Source organism: Rutidosis leptorrhynchoides, chromosome 4 (assembly GCF_046630445.1).
Source record: "Rutidosis leptorrhynchoides isolate AG116_Rl617_1_P2 chromosome 4, CSIRO_AGI_Rlap_v1, whole genome shotgun sequence".
Classification (NCBI taxonomy): domain Eukaryota; kingdom Viridiplantae; phylum Streptophyta; class Magnoliopsida; order Asterales; family Asteraceae; genus Rutidosis; species Rutidosis leptorrhynchoides.
In genome coordinates this window covers 78759532-78777848 of record NC_092336.1, presented here as the reverse complement: position 1 = coordinate 78777848, position 18317 = coordinate 78759532, and the positions used below count along the sequence as shown (strand labels likewise).

The 18317-nt window shown below is 34.9% G+C and overlaps 1 pseudogene; it reads right to left on the bottom strand.

The window, feature by feature from the left end:
- Positions 1–268: 268 nt before the first annotated feature.
- LOC139843974 (ABSCISIC ACID-INSENSITIVE 5-like protein 5) lies at positions 269–3581 on the bottom strand (annotated as a pseudogene).
- Between the last annotated feature and the right edge of the window lie 14736 nt (positions 3582–18317).

Here is an 18317-nt window from a genome sequence, read left to right as displayed (position 1 = left end):
ATGATAAATTGATGTTTACTTTATTTACTGAATGAAATAACTTAATAATAAAATTGACTCTTTTACAATTTATTTTAATTATTTATTCTAGGTAATTTGTCCATAATCATAACCAAATAAAAGTTCAATTACATTATATATACGGAGTATTATATAATCTTGTATCTATTTTGCTAATTTAGAATCTCAATAATTCAAGAGCAAAAATGTAACCAAACAAGCGTACTGGTCCGTCGCGCTTCGCTGCGACCGTTTCATTACAGAAGCAACCGCCAGATACTGACCTACTAATGACCTGCTGGGAACTTCGATGTAATCTGTGAAGATAAGATTTGGATAATAGAATGTTAATCATTCATAAAATAGCATTTACATAGCTAATAATGAGTTACAATGGCTTATACGCTTACGAATAATGATAAGCAGTGGGCCAATGTTGATTAAGAAGTCTTTATAAACAATGTTGGAACAATCTACATGTTCTTAATAGTAAAATAAAGGTTAAATCGATCATGTACCAGATAAGGTTCCCCAAAATTTGTGATCCTTAGCTCCATGAAGATATGAAATCCAGGTTGACTGTAAATAAAAAATAAAGAAAATTGAAGAAACATAAATGATGAATGCAACATATTAATTTTGTGAAGTATTTCATCTTTTAGTTCGATGAAAACATTATGATCCCCCTGATTTTTTGGACCGTTGACGAAAACTAAAGGTCCAAGTGTTCAGGTGTGGGTAAGTCATTTTCTCGAACTTCAGTGATAGTTATAATCATTCTGAAATTTGGAACATCTTTTTTATCACACTTGTCTCTGGTTGTTCTAAATAGACTAATTAACTCAATAATCAATATGCACATCCAACATATCAATTAGGTGTTCAACAATAGTGATAAATTTTATTAACAATCTAATTTCTCATGTCATATGTATATAGGCAATATTATTGTCCAACTACTACACACAATATAATAATGATATTTAGAATTTATAAACAACTATTGCAAATGAACAGGGCATTATGAATGCCAAAATCAGTTTGGAAGAAACTAAGAGTTAGCAAACCAAGCCACGGTTAAAAAGGACCAAGGTGCATGTGCAGGTGCAGTTATAAATCAAAACTAAACAGGAGCATTAAACTGAAAAGATACTGATGTACAAAGTAATTAAAATGAAATTGTAAGCGGGTAAACCGATTCCGGTTCAATCATTTCATATCTAACAAAATTGTTCTAATAAAGATGAAAGTATTCGCTGATGTAATGCTTGAGCGAAGCATTGGCATTCTCAGCTGACCTTTTTGACGTTTTTTAGGTGCCATTATACTCTTTTGCCAACTGAACTTAAGGCAGGCTATTATTTAACAACTGGTTCATACGAAGAACTCATACCAAACAGCAGATTTAAAAATGCTTCTTAAACAATAGCATACAATTAAACAAAAAAGGAAAATATACAGGTAAACCGATAAAGTAAAAGGATATAGCATAAGAAAAAGATTAGAAAAACTTACCGGACGATGGTATAACGAAAATCTGTACCTGTAAGCTGCAAAAAAGGGAAGGAAAAAAAAAAAGGGAACGTATAAACAACAGTTCACGTAATCCGGTCGATAAACAACAAAACGAAAACAGTCGGCAGCTTCAAGAACGATAATAACCAACGAAAGCGGAAAAAACCTGCAACTTCGAGATGAACTAAACGGAAGGTAGCAGATGAAGTTTGTTTACAAAAAATATAAAATAATATCAAACATAACTATTAATAAATAACTATAAGAAATAACTTACGATTATGTGAGATGTGTATTTAGGTTTTCATAGCAAAAAAAGTCGTGTCAATTGCGAATTGAATGAAACAATGGTGGAGAAGAGACGATAACAGCGACGGTGGTCATCGTAGCAAGAACGACGGTGGTGGTGGTTGCACCAACAACGTTCTCCGCCTTTGGCGGTCTGGTGGTGATGACGGTGAACGATCGCCGCCTTTGGCAGTCTGCTGCTAATGACGGTGACAGAGTGACACAAAACACCCAGCGGAGAAATTGTCGGTGAACAAAATAGGGATCGAGGAAGAAGAAAACACCCAGCGGAGAAATCGTCGGTGAACAAAATAGGGATCGAGGAAGAAGAAAACACCCAGCGGAGAAATCGTGGGTGAACAAAATCGGGAGACCAAACGGCAAATACGTCTCCTTTGGAGACAACGGTTGCGGTTGTTGTAGGGCGGGTCGAACCCCGTTTCCATTCAACGGTAGATTCGCAGACTTAAACGATATCTGATTATTATTACTACCAACACCATCATCAACAACAACAGCATTCGGAATCTGACTAACCTCAAACGCAGGGTTAATTTGGGAATTTGTTAAATTTGTAAACAAAGTGTTATCATCCGGTTTACCACCTAATTGCATTTCTTCCCTAACAACACCAGCTTTGACCAAAAAGTCTTCTAAAGTCATCTCACCTAAAGTTTGTTGCCTTTGGGGCAAATGGGGTTGACAAACCCGTTATTATACTCTTTCGATAAATCTTTCCAAACTTCAACGACCGTTTTTTGACTTAACGTTCTTGGTAGCGTTAACGACCCTTGTCTCTGCAAAATGGTCCCACCAACGCCAACACAATCTTGTACAGTATTGCTTGTTTTGTATCCCATTGTTTGCATTTCTTCTGCATTCCAAATGTTCTTTAGTAATTCATCCATATTCATTGACCCAAAATCTTTACCAATACTACCCATTCTATTTTGTAGCTCATCGAAAGTCAACGAATAAATCGAACCTTGTCGAGTCAACGGGAAGTTGTTTCCTGGTGGCTGGCCGCTACCATTTCTATTATCAATTGGCTGATTCCCTAAGTTTTTGAAGTTCATAATTGATAATTTAGAACCCTAAGTACTAACCAATTCCTTCAATTTCCTAATATACAAAATCAAAATTCATTCAGATCAAACTGAATTCCTAAATAGCAATTAAGAATTCAATTTTATTTTCATTCAGAAACTCCACTATTAAGCATCAAACTGTATATCGAAAACAAAAAATTGGCTAAAAACCTATTATCAAAATATTCACAATATATAAGACACACAATTTCACAGAACATTACTTCTTAGCTAAAACCAATCCATTTTTTATTTATTTAGGGCAAACTGAATCAGATAACTTCATCAAACATTGATTAAATTACTAACTAAAAAAGGAAAGTAGGACAATACGGATGATTAACAAATAAGTAAACCAAAAATAGTAAAAACAACAATGAAGAAAGAGGTTACCTGAATTGATTGTTCACTGAATTATTTTCCTTTTTCTTACAATAAAAAAAGAAAAAGAAAACTTCCTCAAATGTATATGTTGTACCTGGACCTAATTTAAGCTTTGTGTTAATTTGATTAAATTACTATACTGTATAAATTTGGAAATGAAGAGGCAACTGTACTTGTAGGCTGTTGAAATGGTGGTTACGCCGGCGACAATGGCGGCGACGAAGCCATAGATCTAGAGAAGAGGTGGCGATGGAGTCTCTAAAAGTCGACAGAAGCTTGGTTAGGGTTAGTCGGTGACGGTGGATGAAATCGGGTTGGGAGGTTAATGGAAGCAGATGAAGCTTCCAGACTACTCGTACTAAATATCTGAAGGGAAGGGTATGCAAATTGACGAAAGAACCCCTTTTTAATAAATAAATATAAAAAAAAAACAAAACCTACAGTTGGTGAATAGTGTCGAAATAGCTACTGTTGCGGAACAGTGTTTAGAATTTGCTCAATTGTAATAAGTATAATATCAGAAATCATGAAAATCGTATATATTCAAAACAAAACCCTCGTCTTCTAAAAAAACCCCAAAAATATAATAGTCTTTATTTTTTATTCATCTAAAAATTACTCCTTTCAAATAACCCACCAACAATACCAAAACCCTTGTTTTCCAACCAAAGCAACCACATATCATATGATTTGCCAACATAAACCTGTGTTGATGTGTGCGATCAATTTCATTAAACCCATCACCAATCACCAATTTTATTAAACCACATCGGCAATTTGTTGTATAAACCTCCTATTTTATCTATATTAAGTCGTGCTGAGATTCGAGCTACACATATAAGAACTTCAATCGATGTAAAAGATGATAAGGATAGCGATATCAAGAGTGACTGATATGTTTTACTTTCTAACAAAGAAGATGAGAGAAAGAACAAAATAAGAAAGAGAAGGTGTAAGGGTAGGTTTGAAATAAAGTGAGCAAAAGCAGCTATATGGGGACTACACCTTGTTTTGGGGTGAGCCAAACAGTCAACCAGGCAGTTTTGGTTAATCATTAATCCATAAGTAAATAGCAAAAGGTGATGACCGAAAAAGTTATTGGCTCAATTAAGTTCAATAATGCAAAAAGAAACAGGCCCTTAGACTTGCTACAATTTTTTGTAATTCCTTCCTTATACTGATATAACAAAATCTGGTTAGTATTTATACTTGACACTCTATGAGCTATGATTAACTATAAGTCCTTTGTATTACCAAAAGGATTTTCTTTTTGTGAAAAATTCATTGGTATGATAAACTCTTTTGACGCTTTGATCGGTTTATAAACTTTGACCTGTATTAATTTCTTTCTACATTTAATACCTAACATAAATTCTGAAAAAGTCAATACTGATTGTCTTTTAAAAGGATTCAGTTGATGAGAATCCACTTGATACAGTTGTTTTTGTTTTCTTTTTTTTTTTTCTGGATATTATGTTAGGTTGATTTTCTATTGTAATGTTTTGCTAAAGTTATAAAATGATCTTTAATTTGGGTTTGGATTTTGTTGAAAAAGATTTATCCAAGCTCTTGATAGTGCAAAGGAAAAAAAGGGTTACTTTGGTGTATACTTAAAAATGTAGGTGAAAGATGATTATGAAAATTGGTGGGTAAATTATATTGGGTCAATTAGTGAAAGACAATGCAATTTTAAGTATTTACATAGCTGCTTTTTATATTTATTGGGATTTTTAGCTAGAAGCTATAAACTCACAATCACTCTTTTTGTCTACTTTCAATACTCCGTAATTGTTTTCATTTTTATGAAGATACAAAGATTCCATATGATACCAATATGTCTATATGTAACTTTTCTAGCATTATAATTCTGGAATTGTGATAAGATGTGGTGATGATAAATAATCATTATCCATATACATGTTAGGTTTGTTTACTGAACAAAAAACTTGATTTAGTTTATTTTCAATTTAAATTACAGGTTCGAGATCACTGCCCTATAATGAATACGAAGTCATTGGCAGCTTCATATTTGGGTTTTCTGTTCTTCACTCTTCCTGTTTGACGGTAATAGTTTTACTTTTTCATTAATTTATATTTTCCTTTGTTTATGTGTTTGAACTATTGACCCGTTTCAAATAATATACAAAACCAATCAAAAAATGCGATTAAAATATTCATTCAAGTCTTTTTTTTCCTCTCCCAAACTCACCGATTCTTTTCTTCGGCAATATATCTTCTTCAAATTCGATGACACCAAATTCCAATCTCTGGAACCTGTAACAGTTAATCTTCGAAGAAATATAAATTTTATAGACCTTGTAATACATCGCTGAAGACCAAATCGTTGAAAAAATCCGCGCAAAAGTATATATTGTAATTTTGTCAGATAATAATCGCATATCTTTTGATACTTCGATTCAGTCATAATCCCATCTTCGACAGATTGAATTGATAGTAACATTGAGGTCGGAATGATGAATTATAACCTGTTGTAGATTGATTGCATAGGTTTTGTATAAGGTTGTTGTTACAAACACCTCTTTGACCATCTTAACTTCGGAACAAGTTTAATCAGCTTTGTTTGTTCGGAAGATCATTATCAACGGAATCGGTTGAGTATGCTAAGATTTATAGTATGAAGCTTTGGGCTATCAATGAATAAGTTCAGATAGGAGGTTTTGGTGTGTTACATTCATAGTTATTTTTACTGTTGTTTTGTTTTTGTATTTGTAATTTGTAATTGTTTGAAAATTACAAATTAATATTTAATATTGGAATAACCCTCCAAAAATGCTCTCAATCCCTACCTCCCCTTTCACCCCCAATCCCCCACCGCCACCAAAGAACACCGACGGTCACCACCACAAACCGCCACCTCCACCCTTCACCTCCAACAACGACAGCCATCTCCCACCACCGCCACCTATACCCGCCGTCAACAATCACAATAACCCTCCAACAACCTCCCCTTTCACCCCCAATCCCCCACCGCCACCAAAGAACACCGACGGTCACCACCACAAACCGCCACCTCCACCCTTCACCTCCAACAACGACAGCCATCTCCCACCACCGCCACCAATACCCGCCGTCAACAATCACAATAACCCTCCAACAACTACTGCAGCTGAAGAAGGTGTATGGGTCGAGGTCACCCGAAAAAGACGATCTACATCCATCTCAAAACACAAGAGCAACTCTAACCATCCCTTCTTGCACGATCCCAACATCATACCTAATACCTCCATCTCCCAGGCGAAGGATCTGATCAAAAAATATGGATCTGGCCATCAAACCTATCAATCGCCGATTAAGATTAATACCCCAAAATCACATCAACACAACTCAAACCTACCATCGAACCTCACCTCTTTTATGTTTCACAATTTTCCAGAACACCTAAACATCGCTGGACTTTGGAATATCTTCAGACCATTCGGTATCGTTAAGGAAGTTTTTGTTCCCTTCAAAAAGCTTAAAAGTGGCCAACGATTTGGGTTTGTTCGATTCGAAGATGTCAATGACAAAGAATTCATGGCAAGAAAACTAAACACCATTATTATCGATGGAAATCACTTCAAAGTTTTTATTGCCAAAGAGAGAAACTCAAAGCAGCAAACTCAAAACCCACTGCCGACTAAACCTAGACCCTTCAAAAAGATCTTCATGAACAACTCTTACGTGGATGAGAGGCTCTTCAAAGAAGTAATTATCGACAACCCAACTATCCATCAACAAGGGCAGGAAATAAAATCAAAAACAAAAAGAGTAACTCAAGCAAAGGATTGCGAAACCAACGTCAAATATCTTGAAAACGCCATCGGTGGTGTGGTCAAGAAGATTGAAACACTTGAATGCATTGAAGAAGTCTGCATTGCAGCGGGTTTACACGACTGTAACATTAAGTATTTAGGTGGAGTCTCTGTGTTACTAATCTTAAACAACAAGGCAGTGGTTACCAATATTTTGGAGAATGAAAATCATCCCATTCGTGATTGGTTGGATTCCCTTAAACCTTGGAATATCCAGGATAGCCCCCCGGGTCGACTCACCTGGGTCACGATCACAGGCGTCCCAACGATATGCTGGAATGAAAACACTTTCAAATCAATTGCTTTATGGTGGGGAGAACCCCTCGACACACAAAACTGCAACCTTTTAGAAGCTAAGAATCTTGTTAAAGGTAAAGTCCTCATCAAAATTTGGGATCCAATGATTGTTAGTGGGTATGTCAGACTTTTGGTAGGCACTCAACTCGTCTATGTCCATGTTATTGAAGATACTAACGACATTGTGGAAATTGTCTCGGATTCGGATTCATACACGTCGGATGATACTCCCAACTCTAGTGAAAGTGATGGTTACACGTCTAGTAACGATGATGGGATAAAATCGGTGAACGATTCCTTTCCGCCCCTAAATCCAGATTCCGATAACGTCAACATTGAAGGTCATGGTTCTTTTTCTGATTGCAACAGTCATACTCCGGCACCGGTCGAAACAAAGCACAATAAAGGTGGAACAAACGGTTTGTCTTCCGAATCAAAACGCCTCGAAACTAACAAGATTTTTTCACAGAGCAATAAATCCCCTCATGTTCCCGATACCTTCATTAATGTCGAGAATAACGGTAACCAAAATACCCCTGACCCTTCAACTATTTTTAACACGGTGACGAGCCCAATCAATACCTCCAGGCCCATTACTCCCCCTAAACCCAATTCACCTCATCAACCCTCTAGCCCAATTCCTGAGCCCATTATTACACCAAAGTCTACCCAACCCATTATTAATATCCCGGATCAACCCGCAGCTAATCCCAGTAATGATATTCACAATCCCATTTCAACTGCCGAACCTATCCCCGATCCAAACTCAGTTAACCCAACAATCCCTAATCCCAACCCCGAGCATAACTTAAACACTGACACTGTTTTGGCAACCAACGCTGCATCAAACCAATCACCAATTATTGACCTTGATCTCCAAAAGCTCTCAGATGCTTTCAACTCTATCAAGAAACTCCCTACCAACAATCGAAAGAAATTGAAAGATAAAAACACATCATCGAAACACATCAATGAAGCTTCTTCCAATGGTCTCTCTCGTTCCAGGAAAGGTAACTCTTCGGGATCCATCGGCAGCCTCAACCATAAAGAGCTCGGAAAAGAGATCGGCATTCGTTGGAAAGCGGATCAACATTGTTGATCTACCTCCAACCCTCGGTAAGTCATTGTTTTCATAATGAATATCTTATCTCTTAACATTCGTGGTATTGGACAGGATGATCGAAAGGATTGGATTCAAAAACTCTGTAGACAAGAAAAACCACAGGTGCTAGCACTCCAGGAAACCAAGTGTGGTGAGATCGAAGACAAAGTAATAGAGAATTTTTGGGGTTCTGAAAACTTCAAGTACATACAAAAACATGCAGTAGGTTCCTCGGGTGGGATGTTGTTAGTCTGGAACACTGATGTTTTTAATGTCAATCAAGCGATCGAAGGCGAATTCTTTTTAACTATCAAAGGACATTGGAAAGGTATCGATGAAGAAATAGCTTTTGTCAATGTCTACGGACCACATAACACCGCCAAGAAGAAACTAATGTGGGAAAGTTTAGAAAATCTTCTCAACTTTAAAGACATGCCTTGGTTACTTTGCGGGGATTTTAACGAGGTTAGAGGTTTAGACGAAAGATTAAATTGCGACTTCAACAAACCCTGGTCGGATATGTTCAACGATTTCATCAATAAGTGCTGTTTAATTGAAATACCTCTTGGCGGCCAAAAGTTCACGAGAATCAGCGGAGACGGTTTAAAATTCAGTAAGTTAGATCGTTTCCTTGTCTCCAGCAAGTTTCATAATATCTGGCCAACTCTTTTCGCAAACACCTTGGATAGATTCACCTCCGACCATTGCCCAATAATTCTCCGAGACCGAATCATCGACTTTGGCCCAAAGCCAATTAGAGTATTCAACGCTTGGCTCGATGATAAGGGTTCGGTGGAAGTCATTTCAAATGCATGGAATTTACATGTCGGTGGTAACCGTGGTGATTGCATACTTCGAAATAAGCTAAAAAACGTGAAAAAAGCACTCAACGATTGGAGCAAAACAAACTTTGGTAAACTCGATATCGAGATCCAAGAACTAGCAGATTCGGTTAGCGAGTGGGAAAAGAATGCTCAGATCAGAATTTTATCTCAAACCGAGAGGGATACGTGGTTGAACGAACGTAAAGCATGGATTGAAAAAGAGAAAATCAAATGTAAAATGCTTAAACAAAAAGCCCGCATCAAATGGTCCCTTGAGGGAGACGAAAACTCAAAGTTCTTCCACAATTACGTTAAAAGGAGAAACACGAAAAATAATATTTTCTGCATTTCAATTAATGGTTGTTGGTCGGAGGAACCAAACGCAATTAAAGATGAAATCTTCAACCATTACTCGAACATCTTCAAAGCTAATAATGATTCTTCATGCTCTTTCAACCTTCAATCAAAGATCTTAAACGACAATGATAATGAGATGCTCGAAAACCCCTTTAGTGAATCCGAGATTTGGGAGGCAATTCGTTGTTGTAGTAGCTCTAAAGCACCCGGTCCGGACGGTTTCAATTTGAAATTCTACAAAAAATATTGGTGGTTAGTGAAGAATGATGTAGTTAACGCTTTCAACTGGTTTTGGTCAAATATGGAATTCTCCAAGGGGTGTAATGCTTCCTTTACCACACTCATCCCCAAAAAACATAACCCGCTAACCCCCAGTGACTTTCACCCCATTAGCCTTATCGGGTCTTACTATAAAATTGTGGCAAAAGTTCTTTCAAAGAGACTCGAAAAGGTTATCCATAAACTCGTAGGTTCCGAACAAAGTGGATTCTTGAAAGGAAGATTTATTCTCGATGGGGTTCTCATCGCAAACGAAACTATCGATGAACTCAAACGACAAAAAAGAAAAGGTTTCATTTTCAAGGTAGATTTCGAAAAGGCTTTTGATTGCCTAAAATGGGACTTCTTGATGGAAACCATGGAGAATATTGGGTTCGGTAATAGATGGAAAAAATGGATCTTCGCATGCCTTAGCTCCGCCTCAATATCCATTCTCGTTAACGGATCCCCAACCCGTGAATTCACCCCGGAACGAGGTGTTAGGCAAGGTGACCCACTCTCCCCCTTTTTATTCATAATTGCGGCGGAAGGTTTAAACCTCCTTGTAAAGCGTGCCATGTTGTCGGGGCATTTCAAAGGGATAGAAGTCGGTAAAGAAAAAGTCATAATTTCGCACTTACAATACGCCGACGATACCATCTTTTTTGGTGAGTGGTCCCGTCACAACATATTGAACACCATGAAAATTCTCAAGTGCTTTGAAGATCTCTCGGGTCTAAAAGTTAACTTCCATAAAAGCAATCTATTCGGTGTTGGTGTTTCGAATGGGGACTTGGAAAGTATAGCTCTAAGAATCGGATGTAAAGCGGGTGATTTTCCTTTTACCTACTTAGGTTTACCCATAGGAGTTAAGATGAACAAACCCACTCATTGGCTTCCGGTGGTGGACAAATTCAAAAAGCGACTCGCGGAGTGGAAATCAAAAACTTTATCTTTCGGAGGTCGGCTCACATTGGTAAAATCCGTTCTCTCTAGTCTTCCACTTTATTACTTTTCACTCTTCAAAGCCCCGTCCTCTATCTTAAAACAACTTGAATCGCTTCGTTGTAATTTTTTCTGGGGCGGGTCCGGGTCGGGTAAGAAAATATGTTGGGTTAAATGGGATGACACTTTACTACCTTACGACTCGGGAGGTTTAGACATTGGATCGCTTTCCGCCAAAAACCTAGCCTTGCTAGGAAAATGGTGGTGGCGGTTCAAATCGGAACCTTGCTCACTTTGGACTAAAGTGATTTCTAGTATTTACGGTAGGGACGGTGGGCTTGTCACTAACGACTTTTGCAGGTTTAAGAAACTCGGTGCCACTTGGTTTAACATCATCAATATCACTAAGGATTTCGAGAAAGCTGGATGGGATTTTTCGCATATTTTTTGCAGGTTTCTAAAAGATGGAAAACGCACAGCTTTTTGGCACGACCGTTGGCTTGGGAGCTTCATTCTGAAAGAAAAATACCCCCGATTATTTGCACTTGATACTGATAAAAGTTGCACCGTCTTCGATCGGGTGGACTTAGCTGGGTCATCCTTTTCATTCAATGGCAGTTGGCTCCATTCTCCAAGGGGCAGAAGCGCTAGCAATATGGAGGAGCTATCAAGTTTGATCGAGAACTTTACTCCACCTCAGAATACTAATAACGTTACCGAAGACTCGTGGCTTTGCACCCTAACAGATTCGGATAACTCTTTCACCAAACAAGTTTCGGCAAACTTAGACATGCTTCGTCTCCAACCTTCAACTGTAAAACCACCTACAAAACGCAACAGATCTGTCCCATTAAAAGTTGAACTTTTCGTTTGGCGAGCAAAACTTCATCGACTTCCAGTTAAACTCGAACTTGACAAACGTGGTTTAGACCTCGGTTCGGTTCTTTGCAATATCTGCCAAGACTCGTCCGAGACAACCGAACATATTCTTGCCACATGCCCCCAGGTTAAAGCTATATGGTTGGATTTTTACAAATGGTGGAATTTTTCTCCCCCGGCAGAACTAAACGTCGCGGATTTATTTTCAAGTAGCTGCAGCTCCAGTCTCTCATCGATAGGTTCAAAAATATGGGAAGCCACCAAGTGGGTCTGCGGTTATTCTATTTGGAGATATCGCAACCTAAAAATCTTTCAAAACCAAATCTGGGACATACCTTCAATTCTAGCGGATATCCAACTTTCATCCTTTAAATGGATTTCGGGTCGAATAAAGAAAGCTCAAATTCAATGGTCACAATGGCTCATTAACCCGAGCTCGTATTGCGTTGTTACATCAAGAGTGGGCATTGGCTAATACCCCACAGCATCCCCTATGCTTCTCGTGGCTAACCTTCTATAAGGCAAGATCTTCAGGGGTTAAACGGGCCTTGGAGTTTATGCTTTGTCGCTGCTCGATCAGCACTGTGTACTACTTCGTGTCCCTACTCGATTCGTTGAGTCCCCTCTCCTGGGGGTTTTACTTATAGTCGGTTTTTAATTCCATTTGTCTAGTAGTTATAATCGTTGGATGTTTGTTACTTTTCGGGGATGTATAATGTACATATATTTATATATTAATAAAATTATTTTGCCTTTCAAAAAAAAAAAAATCAAAAAATGCGATTGATGGATCTTATGAGGTGAAGTGGTAGCTTTTGTTAATTGGATTTTGTCACTATATTTGTTCATGATTTGTTACTACATCGTTCTCATTATGAATCACATTAAATTGCAGTTATTATTCATGCATATTTAGTTCAAGGAAAAAGTGAGGTCTATGTACCCAGTCGACTTCATAAACCAATCACAAGGTAATGTAACTTTAACCCATTTTGTGAACGATTTTCCAAAGAGTCAATAGTTGGTCAACAGAATATTATGTGTATGCTTTTGGACTCGGTTTTGAATATTGGTAACGTTTCCCATTCTCCTTGACCCATTTTGTGGTTTTTAATTCTGGATTCTGCCTTTAAAATCGATGTTGATGTACGTTTTCAGATTGTTCATAGTCAACTCTGCATTTGTTCTTTTCAGGGTGTTTAAAAAGTTTTTTTACAAGTTGAAATTTGCAATTACTTTTTGGTGTTCGTTCAGGTACTACATTTTTTTTTATCATAATGAAAAATTGAAATTTATTAGGTGATTGATAACATTGACTAGCTTGCTTTAATATGCTTAAATACTTTACTATTGAGGCAATGCGATATAAACAGTACATTAACAACATGGGTTGTGATAGAGTGTGTGGCCTGAAGTGATGGTTGTATCCCTATGTTCTTCATTTTCGCATACTAGCACCCACTACTCATCTTCTTCATCCTAGATTGAGTGAATTTTATTTACTTTGTGTTATTCTTTGGAACTTTAATAATCTTTTGGCCAAATTTAATCATTGCACATGTGCTCCTTGTTAGGCTTACATATATCGACTAACTTACTACTAATCATACTCATTCATATTGCAGTTAAATTTTCGCGTTTCTTACCTAGCTAATTATGTGACCTATGTATGGAGACATGTGTATAGAGGGAACAAACGGTTGCTTCAATCATAACTTTTGCGGGAAGTCTTCCCCATATCATTTTGTTTGAGATCATATATTTTGTTTAGTAGCATTATCTATGTGTTGTCTAAATATAATTGTGTAACATAAGCTCAGTAGGTATATTTAACAAATCTACATTTACTATACAAGCTTGGTGATTCTGGTTGTGCAAACTCTTCTTGATGGAACGGAAATTTATGGAGTCTCTAAAGTGATGCACCTAACTTCACACACAAACACTTGCACATATCCGCCGCGAAGCGCGGACCACAATACTAGTTCTACATAAACCACGAACTTGCTATAAGATCCCCAAACTTTGAAATTTTAACAAAACTGTCCCTGGAGTTGCCAGGAGATTTGCGCGCCTAATTCTGCGTGGCGCGCAGTTGTGCTGAAAAAGGGCTGTTACACGGTAATTCGTTAATCGGTTTACCCATATTTATAAATATTTATAAAAATTGAGTTTGAATTTCTTTTTTTGTAAATAGCTTGAAAATAATTCTATTTTGAAAAAAAATTCTAAGATGTTTAAGCAAATAAACCGATTATCAACAACAAATTAAGTATTTTACATGTGCTATTAAAATTAAAATAGCTATTCATAAACCAATAACCAAATAAGTAAACAATACCAAGACAAATATTCGAATATAATCAAACTATCACAATAGATTTAATATCAACACTAAGTTGTATATATATGAACACTTTCATCAAAATAATATTATAGATTCGAACTAATATTCTAACAGAACATCAGTTCACATTAGTCTTCTTATAACCAAGGCAACAACAACAACAGCAACAACAACAACAACAACAACAACAAACTCAATACCACCTAAGTGGTGTATGGTGTGACAACCCAGAAATTTTCGACCAAATTTAAACTTTAATCTTTATATATTTCCGACACGATAAGCAAAGTCTGTAATATTGAATCTCAACATTTTAAACTGTGTTCATACAACCTTAACCAAATTTCGACGATTCACGAACCATTAGATAAATGGAGATGATTATATATATATGAATATATATTGTAACTTGAGAATATTAACAAAGTATCAAATGTATAATACTTTACATGAACGTATTAGTCTCAGTATATGTTTATCGACGGAAATTAGAAGATAATATCAAATGATTTATTTATCAGATACATTGTATGATTATGAGTCTTTATTGTGAGGTCCACGTTGATTTGAGAAATCGTTCATTTTTAACGGTATTCAGAATAATTGGCAAAGTGACTTATAAGTAAGAACAAGGTATCAATTATTGAGTTTTAGACAAAAAGATAGTGGAGTTTCCTGTTTGATCTCCAATAATTACTTTACTATATTTTTCTCGTGTCTTTTAATAAGTTAATTATTTAGCTTTCATAATGATTGATCATATAGAATAAATAACTAGGATAAGGTTCGTCGATTAGATAAACCCATTTGACATTTTACATTAAGACGATTTCATATGTTATATTACCCATTGGACTCTATCTTACGTTTCACCAGTAAACGATAATTTAAAAACTTGAAACCTATTTTATATAATTTTACTTTTCAAATACGATATAACAATTTTTATTATTTTAACCTTTAACAAAATGATTCTTAAATATATATATGTTAGTGTTGGAAAACAAAAGTTATCATAATTTTTTTGATTTAGTACTAAAACGTTTTCAAATTAGAAAGAACTTTATTATCAAAACTTTTTATAAGATACTTTGTTAATGAATTTTGAAGAACTTAATTAAAGCTTTATATTATAAATTACACATATATATATATTGTGTTTCAAAAATGTAAACGTAATATGACATAATATTTTTATCATTTAAATGATTATAAATGAGTCTTGAAATATAATTACTTTTGAAAAACTAAATATTATATTATTAAATAAATATTTCCAACTTATATTGAGATAAAAATGTATATGTATATACTTTACAATGTAACGAGATATAATAATAACGTAGTCATAAAACGTTTTGATTTAAAATAATATTATTATATAACGAGACGTTGATTTAAAGAAGCAAATGACCAAAACACTCAAATGAATAAGTTACACTTTGAGTGGGATTGTTTTTCATTGATTTAAGTCTAATTATTGATAATGGTACACGTCGTGTAATGTAAAGTACTAGTTTTCTAAGCATACGAAAATGCGTTCGAGAAACAGGAAACGAGACATAAGTCGAGTGACAACGTACAAATTTTTGGAACAAAAATTACAGGTTAACTATGCACGTAAATATAATATAATATTTAATTAATTATATGAATTAAATATATTATATATATAATTATATTATAAGAATCGTCGGCAGCCTAAAATAATTGAGAGTGAGCAGGGAAAAGATAAGGGACCAGAAATGGGTTATAAAACCCAGTCGCTCGATGCTTGATCAATTCATTCAAACTCTATATCATTATATGCTCCATAAGTGTTTATTTATTCTACTATTTAAATTAATATTAGTATTTATAAAGATTATTATTATTAATCTAAATATATTAATATTAGTATTATACATAAAATACTACGACGAGGTCATGAGTGCATAAATTTCAAAACGGATTTTATGAGCGAGATGAAGCTAAGGAAATTATGGGTTATAGCTATGGAGGTTATGGGTAATGTTCGGGGGTATGCTCATGAGGTCAAACTAGTGTTTATCATCTCCGTTGCGTCTACATACTCTCCTGCAATATTGAATCACAATATTGATATGTGAGCACTCATATTTTATTTCTCATAAATTAATAGTGTATCCCTGACTAGTGCTCGAGTATATATGATTGTGCATGCTTGTATGTTTAATTTCATCGTAAATAGCTTATGATAGATTATGAATTTGGTTCATATGCGATTGAGATAAGGTAGGGCTGTAAATGAACCGGGCTACTCGCGAGCTACCTGAGCTCGAGCTTCATATTTTGAGCTCGAACAAGCTCGCGAGCCTAAACGAGTTTTATTTATTTATATACTTTAAATATATTATTTTTGTAATATATAATTAATATTTATTATATAATTATTATTGTTATTATTATTATATATTGAAATTTGAAATTTAGGTTGATACATACATGAATTCACATACGCACGGTAGCATTTTCTTATTTAATGAGACTTTCATTTGTACTTGTTCACTTCCCACATCGAGTGATAGATAAATTTACAATAGAATTGATGCCGCTCAAAAAAAAAAAAAAAAAGGATAGGAAAGTATAAGAGTAACTTGTACCGCTACTTGAGTGAGGGCCTGGAATGTTTGCTCTTACATTAAACTCATTAAGTTGAGATTTACTAAACTGTGTAAGCTATTATATTATGAGCCTAGCTAATTTTATATTTAGATAAACAACGAGCCTATAACGAGCTGAGCTCGAGCTCAAAAAAAAAAAACATTTAAGGCTCGGCTCGTTTACAGTCCTAATATAAGGTATATGATATGCATGTCGTTGGAAAGCTGGTGAAAAATTAAGAACTTTTCATTTAGAACTCGTATGATTTCGATGAACGGATTAAAAGATATAGTCAACTGAATTATTATTAATTTTACTGTATTTATTGTTAAAATGATTATTATCGTCGTTATAATTATTATCTAATTATTATTATTATCATTATTATTATTATTATTATTATTATTATTATTATTATTATTATAAAATAATACAACTTTTACTTATTATTATTATCAATATTATTTTATCAAATAAATATGTGATACAAAGATATTTTTACCACACGTAATATAATTACATTAATAATACATGTCACTATATTTTAAGTAAACTTTATAAATTTTATTACTTGAGATATATAAAAGTATATTTTATCATATATAAACTTTAATATGAATTTTTATTTTTTAATAAATGATTTGTATCATTTACTCTAATAAATCTGATAAATATATTTAAATACATAAAACGACTATATTTTTAAACATGTATAAACTTTAGAAGTCATTTTGGGTCAAGTTGACTTTTATTAACCTTTGCATATCGATCTCGAGCATTAGGATTGTGATACACTACGGTTTGACCTAAATTGTTAGACAGATATTGACCAACATATAAATATATACAATTAATTTAGGTTCGTGAATCCGAGGTCAACCTTGCACTTGTTCAATGACGTTATATGTATTTTTACAACGAAGTACAGTATGGTGAGTTTCATTTGCCTTTTTTACCCTTTATATTTTTGGGCTGAGAATACATGCGCAACTTTTATAAATGTTTTACGAAATAGACACAAGTAATTGAAACTACATTATATGGTTGAATTATCGAAACTGAATATGCCCCTTTTTATTAAGTCTGGTAATCTAAGAATTAGGGAACAGACACCCTAATTGACGCGAATCCTAAAGATAGATCTATTGGGCCTAACAAACCCCATCCAAAGTACCGGATGCTTTAGTACTTCGAAATTTATATCATGTCCGAAGGAGGATCCCGGAATGATAGGGGATATTCTTATATGGATCTAGTTAATGTCGGTTACCAGGTGTTCACCATATGAATGATTATTTTTGTCTCTATGCATGGGACGTATATTTATGAGAACTGGAAATGAAATTCTTGTGGTCTATTAAAATGATGGAAATAAATGATTATGATAAATTAATGAACTCACCAACCTTTTGGTTGACACTTTAAAGCATGTTTATTCTCAGGTGTTAAAGAAATCTTCCGCTGTGCATTTGCTCATTTTAAAGATATTACTTGGAGTCTTTCATAGCATATTTTGAAGAACGTTGCATTCGAGTCATTGAGTTCATCAAAGATTAGTATTAAATCAATTTATAGTTGGATAGTGGATATTATGAAATG